The following is an 8804-nucleotide window of genomic DNA, read 5'->3' as shown; positions in this document are numbered from 1 at the left end:
AAAAGGCAGTTTTCTGTAAAAGCTTTAGAAAGACAACTTTAAGTGCAGAATCTCATAATTACCTTCATAAACACTTAGGGAGTGGTAACATGTAGTGAGGCAAAGATAAAAGAAAGATAAAAGTTGAAGAAAAGATAAAAGTCGAAGAAAAAGTCTGTAATGTTTTAATGGCAGAAAAACAGACAGAGATTAGTGAACGAACTAGGGCAACATAGTTAGTCCTTGAGTTGCGACTAGGGTTAAGTACTATATGAAAAGTTAAACTGTTTCAGTATAGACTAATGAACCTATACTTGGGACAGGCTAACTATTCATACCGAAATTTACATAAGCTTTAAATACATACGTTAAGCAGAGAAAAGAGTACTAGCAGAGTAAAAAGATACAGAGAACAGAGTAAAGAGATAATGAGAAAAGAGTAATATAACAAAAAGAATAGAGGAGAAGAGTATGAATAAAGAGTAAGCCTTGTGGCACGATGTTCTGTTGTATGTTCATCTGCTGCTTTTCCATTGGCCCTAGAGGTCCTGTAGGCCCAAGTTCACCTACAGTGAGTTGTTATTCCTGTAGGCCGAAGTTCACCTACAGTGAATATCAATTGTGCATCTCAGGGTGTTGCTCCTGTAGGCCGAAGTTCACCTACAGAGAGTTATGATACCTGTAACCCGAAGTTCACTTACAAGGGCGCCTTTTCTGTAAGCCGAAGTTCACTTACAGAGGTGCCATTTCTATAGGCCGAAGTTCACCTATAGAAAGTTGTTATGTTGTGATTGAACAGAGAAAGAAAGAGGTACATAATAAGAATGTGAAAGTGATTGATGAATAATGAGAATGTTAATGAATGATGATAATAAGAATGATTATGTAAGAATCTGCTGCAGAAAGGCAGTCAGATAGATGGTGGTACGACCACTGAGAACGCTTTCCTGGGATACCTTGCTATAATGCTTTGCTGTAAGACAGAGGTTGCTTACAGAGGTATCAAGATGAATGTGCTCCTGTAAGACAGAGGTTGCTTATAGTGAGTGTGTTGTGGCTCCTGTAAGACAGAGGTTGCTTACAGTGAGTGTGTTGTTGCACCTGTAAGACAAAGGTTGCTTACAGTGTGTTGGGTGTATATTGGCTAATAAGTGCCGCCCTGCAAGACAAAGGTTGCTTGCAGTGGATACCCTGCAAGACAAAGGTTGCTCGCAGTGGTTATTGCCAACAGGAAAGCCTTATCCAGACAAAGGTTGCTGGGTAACGTCGGGAGCGGGTATGTAACCGACAAATGAGCTCATTACCTGCGCTAGGATTAGACATGCATCATACTTGATTGTGCATTTTCTCTATTATGATTGTTGCATGAATGTATGCTTTCTTTGTTTGTATTCTATTCTCTGTGTTTGTGTCTGTGTTTTACTTTCTTGTATTCTTCTGTTTGTGATCTTTTTCTGTTTTCTCTATTTTCTCTATTTATCTGTCTTCTGTTTACTACTTCTCTATATTCTGCCATTAATCTGCTAAACAACACAAAATTAATGAACGTAACTAATAACCCCGGCCCTACTAAGAACTCCCCAGTTCTTACCCCTTCTCTCTCCCTTCCCCCTTCAGATGGAAGCAAGAGTTTCTTTCCGTAGTTCGCTGACGACCGTTTGCAAAAAAGATTCCGCTCTAGGTAGTCTTCTGAGTCTAGGGTGAATCTCTTTATCTATGTATATGTATATACTGCGAGACCAGCCAACGTCTGCACCCCGCTTATCTACAAACTTTAGCCTAACTCCTTCGTACGATGTTGCTGTTATGTGGCCACTCGATGAAGTACTTGAGAGATGCTCTTTGATGTCATATGATCGTGCAAAGGAGTAGTATACGACCTTCCACCTTTTGATGACGTTCCACCTGACTTGAGTTTAGAAGACCTAGAACGTATTTTCCCTCGCTTTAGTAGTTTAGAGGGACTAGGTGAGTATAGAGTCTAGGCTAGCCTGGGCGCCAGCTTAGGGACCTCTTGAACAGGTCAGGACCTGGGATATTGTATGTATGTATATGTATATAGTTATTATTTAGCTATATCTAGGGATGTTTTAACTAACAGTCTATGTTCTAATAAAGCTGGATCACCGAATGTTGTCAACTACTTGTGATGTGTTTATGTGTGGTTGTTTGTAACTGTTTTATATATTATTAGTTGTTAATTGATTATGAATGATACTGTTTGTTAATCCAAATGTTTTCAAAAAAAAAAGTACCTCGCAAAATAACTACGCTTTTAACAAAGAATCAGGCTCATATAGTAAATAATAGATAATAATTAGGAAGACAAGTTGGTAGCGCTCAGTTTCTAGTATGATCATGACTTACCAGAAATTGGGTCGTTACACTAATGATCTAAAATTAGTCTATGGATGTGAATGTGTGTCAATCCCCTTCAATCCTTGGCTCTTATATGCATTTTGGCGCCAAAGTTGGTTGCTGAAACCTTCCTAAAATCGCCAGGCACGTGCTGCAATAAAGGAATCATGTGCGAACTACGACGCGTGCGCGCACGGCACGCGGGCGCGTCCCTGGCTGATTCTGCGATGTGCGCGCGAGCGCCTTGTGCGCGTACGCGTGCTTGGCCGAGATCAATTCTTTGACTTTTATGCTTCTCTCCACTTGCATGCTTCCTTCCTTGCTTTCTTTGATCCATGCCTAGCCTATTTTAATCTTGGAACTACTAGCAAACATATCAAGGCATCTTATGGAATCAAAGAAAAACTAGAATTCATCAAAATAAGGCTTAAAAAGCATGTTTTTACACTTAAGCACAAATAAGGGAGAGATAACAGAGCCATGCTAATTCCTAGGCTAAATGTGACAAAAGGTTATCAAAATATTCTAATTTCAATACAAAACAAACCGTCAAATTGGGGTTTGTCAGGGGGACGCGGTCACGCGACTTGCGCTTAAATTAATCGACGCGGTCGCGTCGGTCACGCGGACGCGTGACGCATTTTGTGCTACTGGCGCGAGGGTAGCCTCGCATTCGCACAACTCTCTGTTTAAAATTCATTATTACCAAATTCCAGGGTGACGCGGTCACGTGGTCGACGCAATTGCGTGAGTGGCCATTATAGGGATCTGACGCAGACGTGTCAGCCATGCGTCCGCGTGGTAAGGCATGTGCTTCTAGCACGAGTCCAGTCACGATCCAGCTCAACTTTCGGTCATACACCCTTTTTACGTCGATTTATAGGGCACGCGTTCGCGTGGGTGACGCAGACGTGTGGGAGGAATTTTTCCCACATGACGCGGACGTGTCAACGACGCGGTCACGTGGATCAATTTGTGCCAAAGGCACGTCTCCAGCCACGCTCTCACGTGACTCTCTGTTCTCTTTTCTTTTCTCCCTAATGCACCTGCGACGCGGACGCATCAGCGACGCTGTCGCGTCGCGTGCGATTTTTTTTATGCAGTAAGCAGAATGCAGAATGCAGTGAATGTTATACACAAATTCAGGTTCAAACAAAATTCAAAATCAAATAAAACAGACTAATAATAAAAACTGAAAAAGGAACGATCATACCATGGTGGGTTGTCTCACACCTAGCACATTTAGTTGAAGTCCTTAAGTTGGACATTTGATGAGCTTCCTGCTAGGGTGGCTTGTGCTTGAATTCGTCCAGGAATCTCCACTAGTGTTTGGAATGCCAGCATCCTCCGAGGTCCCAAACTAAGCATGTAAAGCTTCTGAGCAGCTTCAAACATATTCTCAGGCTCCCGGGGTGATGACTGTCGGAATAGATTTCAGGATCCCAAATTCTACTTTTACACCCGTTTTTGTCTTGATCTGCATCTTTCCAGCCGGGTGATGAGTGATCTGAATTCGCACTGCAGTGACCAAACTGCTTTCGAGATCCTTTCAATTGAGCTTGACACTAATTCCTGCACCTCAAATTGAAGTGCGAAACCCCATTGAATCTTGCATACCAGTGTTGAGTGCGAGTAAATTCCCTTTTTCTTTTAAAGCCGCAAAGAGCTCTAAGCTGGCCATCTGTTTCAAGAAAACCATATTCAAGTGGAAAATTGAAGATGAAAGTCAAGGATTTTACCCACTTGAAGTTTGTGTTGGGTGGTAGTGGCCTTGGGGTCAGTGTTTTCAGTGGTTCTGCAAGCTCTACTCCCTTGTGGTCTTCTGTAAATTCCTCCACTTCTTTGCAAATTTTTTCCATTCTAGCCATGTCTTGGCCAAAGTCTTCTATATCTTCCTCATCACTTGAGTCATAATTAGGAGGTTGAAAAAAGTCGACCTCTGCATCATCTTCGTATTCACTTGGGGAAGATTCTTCTGTCTCAAAGAATTCACTTGCGGATGCAAGTTCATTACTAGGAAGACTTGACTGGTGACTATCATCATCAAGAAAACATGTGTCTTAGGTTACTCCGTCCAGTTCTTCATAAGATACTTGCATTGGAGGCTGTGCAACATCCTCTTTAACGTCAGTTGTAACATCCTTGACGGGGTCTTTCATGACTCTGTATTCCCTAGGAGGTTCAGCATCTCCTAAATCTTCAACCAACTCTTCTTCTTTTACAATGACAGCGTCCTCTACTTGTTCAAGTACGAAATTATGCTCTTTGTTGTCTACTGGAGTCTCTAGTGTCTTCTTTGTGCTGCGTTCTTCATTAGATTCTCCACATGAAGCCATGGGAGTCTGTTGGGTGCTTGAACGTCTGGAAGATAATTGATTTATTGCTTGCTGATGAGCGGATAATTTGTACCCTTTTTGGCATTGTTTTTAGTATGTTTTTAGTAGTTTTAGTTGAGTTCTTAGTATATTTTTATTAGTTTTTAGTTAAAATTCACTCTTCTGGACTTTACTATGAGTTTGTGTGTTTTTCTGTGATTTCAGGTATTTTCTAGCTGAAATTGAGGGACCTGAGCAAAAATCTGATTCAGAGACTGAAAAGGACTGCAGATGCTGTTGGATTCTGACCTCCCTGCACTCGAAGTGGATTTTCTGGAGCTACAGAAGCCCAATTGGCGCGCTCTCAACGGCGTTGGAAAGTAGACATCCTGGGCTTTCCAGCAATATATGATAGTCCATACTTTGCCCAAGATTTGATGGCCCAAACCGGCGTTGAAAGTCACCCTCAGGAATTCCAGCGTTAAACGCCGGAACTGGCACCTAAATGGGAGTTAAACGCCCAAACTGGCATAAAAGCTGGCGTTTAACTCCAAGAAGAGTCTCTACACGAAATTGCTTCATTGCTCAGCCCAAGCACACACCAAGTGGGCCCGGAAGTGGATTTTTATGTCATTTACTCATCTCTGTACACCCTAGGCTACTAGTTTTCTATAAGTAGGACCTTTTGCTATTGTATTAGGGAGAGCTTTTCGATCATGTTTTTATGATTGAACTCACTTTGGGAGGTTGGCCATTCGGCCATGCCTAGACCTTGTTATTATGTATTTTCAACGGTGGAGTTTCTACACACCATAGATTAAGGTGTGGAGCTCTGCTGTACCTCGATTATTAATGCAATTACTATTGTTCTTCTATTCAATTCCGCTTGTTCTTTGTCCAAGATATCACTTGTTCTTCAACTTGATGAATGTGATGATCCGTGACACTCATCATCATTCTCACCTATGAACAAGGTGACTGACAACCACTTTTGTTCTACAAGCAATCAAGGCTCTAGTGAATATCTCTTGGATTCCTGATACACGATGCATGGTTGATCGCCTGACAACCGAGTGCTCGCCTGACAAACGAGCCAGCCGTTCCGTGAGATCAGAGTCTTCGTGGTATAGGCGAGAACTGATGGCGGCATTCAAGAGAATCCGGAAGGTCTAACCTTGTCTGTGGTATTCTGAGTAGGATTCAATGATTGAATGACTGTGACGTGCTTCAAACTCCTAGCAGGCGGGGCGTTAGTGACAGACGCAAAAGAATCACTGGATTCTATTCCGGCCTGACCGAGAACCGACAGATGATTATCCATGCTGTGACAGAGCATAGGCAACGTTTTCACTGAGAGGATAGGAGGTAGCCACTGACAACGGTGAAACCCTACATGAGCTTGCCATGGAAAGGAGTAAGAAGGATTGGATGAAGACAGTAGGAAAGCAGAGAGACGGAAGGGAAGGCATCTTCATACGCTTATCTGAAGTCCCTACCAATGAATTACATAAGTACCTCTATCTTTATCTTTATGCTTTATTCGTATACCAATATACCCATTTGAGTCTGCCTGACTAAGATTTACAAGGTGACCATAGCTTGCTTCATACCAACAATCTCCGTGGGATCGACCCTTACTCGCGTAAGGTTTATTACTTGGACGACCCAGTGCACTTGCTGGTTAGTTGTGCGAAGTTGTGTAATGCCATGGGATTGAACACCAAGTTTTTGGGGTTCATGACCGGGGATTATGAGAGTTGTGAAAAGTATTGTTCACAATTTCGCGCTACCAAGTTTTTGGCGCCGTTGCCGGGGATTGTTTGTGTATGGACAACTGACGGTTCATCTTGTTGCTTAGATTAGGTATTTTTCTTCAGAGTTCTTAAGAAGGAATTCTAGTGTTTCATGATGATCTGTTGAAGTCTGGCTGGCTGAGAAGCCATGTCTAATCTTATTGGACCGAGGTTTCAACTGATCATCACAAGAGCTTGTTGATCTCCATCAATCTTGCTATTGGAGCAATGATCTGCTAAGGCTTGGCTGGCCATTGGCCATGTCTAGTGTTTTAGACCGAAGCTTTCTTCGAAAGCTTGGCTGGCTGTGAAGCCATGTCTAATTCCTGGACCGGAGTCTTAGACTAGCATTGCAATGATTCCTGGAATCCGAATTAAGAATTCTGAAACTTTTATTTTCTATTTTCATATAATTTTCGAAAAAAAAAATCACAAAAAAATTTTTCAAAATCATAAAAACCAAAAATATTTTATGTTTCTTGTTTGAGTCTAGTGTCTAATTTTAAGTTTGGTGTCTTGCATGTATTGTTTATTTGATCTTGGTTCTATTTTCAAGTCAATAGTACAGGAAACTGAAGGTTCAGAACATGCAGCAGAGGAATTACACAGAAAAAGCTGGGCGTTCAAAACGCCCAGTGAAGAAGGACAGACTGGCGTTTAAACGCCAGCCAGGGTACCTGGTTGGGCGTTTAACGCCCAAAAAGGTAGCATTTTGGGCGTTAAACGCCAGAATGGATACCATTCTGGGCGTTTCATGCCAGGATGGCACAAGGGGGAGGATTTTGTTTTCAAATCAATTTTTTTTCAAGTTTTCAAAGTTTTTCTAAATCAAATCTTTTTCAAATCATATCTTTTCAATCAAATGTTTTCAAAATCAATTTCTTTCCTTTTTCAAAGATACTTGCTATCAATTAATGATTTGATTCAACATTTCAAGTCTGTTGCCTTTTCTGTTGAGAAAGGTTTAATGTTTGAATCATATCTTTTCTTGATAGCCAAGTTATTAATTTTTAAAATCAAATCTTTTTTAAAATTGTTTTCAAATTATATCTTTTCAATCACATATTTTTTTAACCAATCATATCTTCTTAACCTCATCTTTTTTTCAAAATAGTTTTCAATCAAATCTTTTTGACTTCTAATTTCAAAATCTTTTTCAAAAATCACCTGATTCCTTTTCCACTGTGAGTTTTCGAAAATTATCAATCAATTTTTCAAAATGATTTTAAAAACTTTTTAATTAATTTTCGAAAATTCTCTTCCCCTCTTCCCACATCCTTCTATTTATGGAGTACCACTCCTTCTCAATGCACAATTCAAACTCTATCTGATTAAGTTCGAATTCTTCTACCTCTTTCTTCTATTTTTCTGTTCTTCTGACACCTCAAGGAATCTCTATACTGTGACATAGAGGATTCCACATTTTCTTGTTCTCTTCTCTTTCATATGAGCAGGAGCAGAGACAAAGGCATTCTTGTTGAAGCTGACCCTGAACCTGAAAGGACCTTGAAGCGAAAGCTAAGAGAAGCTAAGGCACAATTCTCTATAGAGGACCTAACAGAAATCTTCAAAGAAGGAGAAGACATGGCAGCCGAAAACAACAACAATGAAAACAATGCAAGGAAGGTGCTGAGTGACTTTACTGCACCTACTCCCGACTTCTATGGGAGAAGCATCTCTATCCCTGCCATTGGAGCAAACAACTTTGAGCTTAAGCCTCAATTAGTTTCTCTAATGCAACAGAATTGCAAGTTTCATGGACTTCCATTGGAAGATCCTCATCAGTTTTTAGCTGAATTCTTGCAAATCTGTGACACTGTCAAGACTAATGGGGTAGACCCTGAGGTCTACAGACTTATGCTATTCCCTTTTGCTGTAAGAGACAGAGCTAGGACATGGTTGGATTCACAACCTAAAGAAAGCCTGGACTCATGGGAAAAGCTAGTCAATGCCTTCTTGGCAAAGTTCTTTCCACCTCAAAAAATTGAGTAAGCTTAGAGTGGAAGTCCAAACCTTCAGACAGAAGGATGGAGAATCCCTCTATGAAGCTTGGGAAAGATACAAACAATTGATCAGAAAATGTCCTTCTGACATGCTTTCTGAATGGAGCATCATAGGTATTTTCTATGATGGTCTCTCTGAACTATCCAAGATGTCTTTGGATAGCTCTGCTGGAGGATCTCTTCATTTGAAGAAGACGCCTACAGAAGCTCAAGAGCTGATTGAAATGGTTGCAAATAACCAATTCATGTACACTTCTGAAAGGAATCCTGTGAACAATGGGACTAATCAGAAGAAAGGAGTTCTTGAGATTGATGCTCTGAATGCCATTCTGGCTCAGAACAAGATATTGACTCAA

At 40.9% G+C, this 8804-nt stretch overlaps 1 non-coding gene across 1 annotated transcript; it reads right to left on the bottom strand.

Annotated features, from left to right (window-relative positions):
• Positions 1–8435: 8435 nt before the first annotated feature.
• On the bottom strand, positions 8436–8543 carry LOC130964881 (small nucleolar RNA R71). The gene has a single exon (XR_009080947.1). It is a non-coding gene; the product is annotated as a small nucleolar RNA R71 (small nucleolar RNA).
• Between the last annotated feature and the right edge of the window lie 261 nt (positions 8544–8804).

The sequence above is a fragment of the Arachis stenosperma genome, chromosome 2 (genome assembly GCF_014773155.1).
Source record: "Arachis stenosperma cultivar V10309 chromosome 2, arast.V10309.gnm1.PFL2, whole genome shotgun sequence".
In the NCBI taxonomy this organism is placed as follows: Eukaryota; Viridiplantae; Streptophyta; class Magnoliopsida; order Fabales; family Fabaceae; genus Arachis; species Arachis stenosperma.
This window is presented reverse-complemented; position numbering and strand designations above follow the sequence as displayed.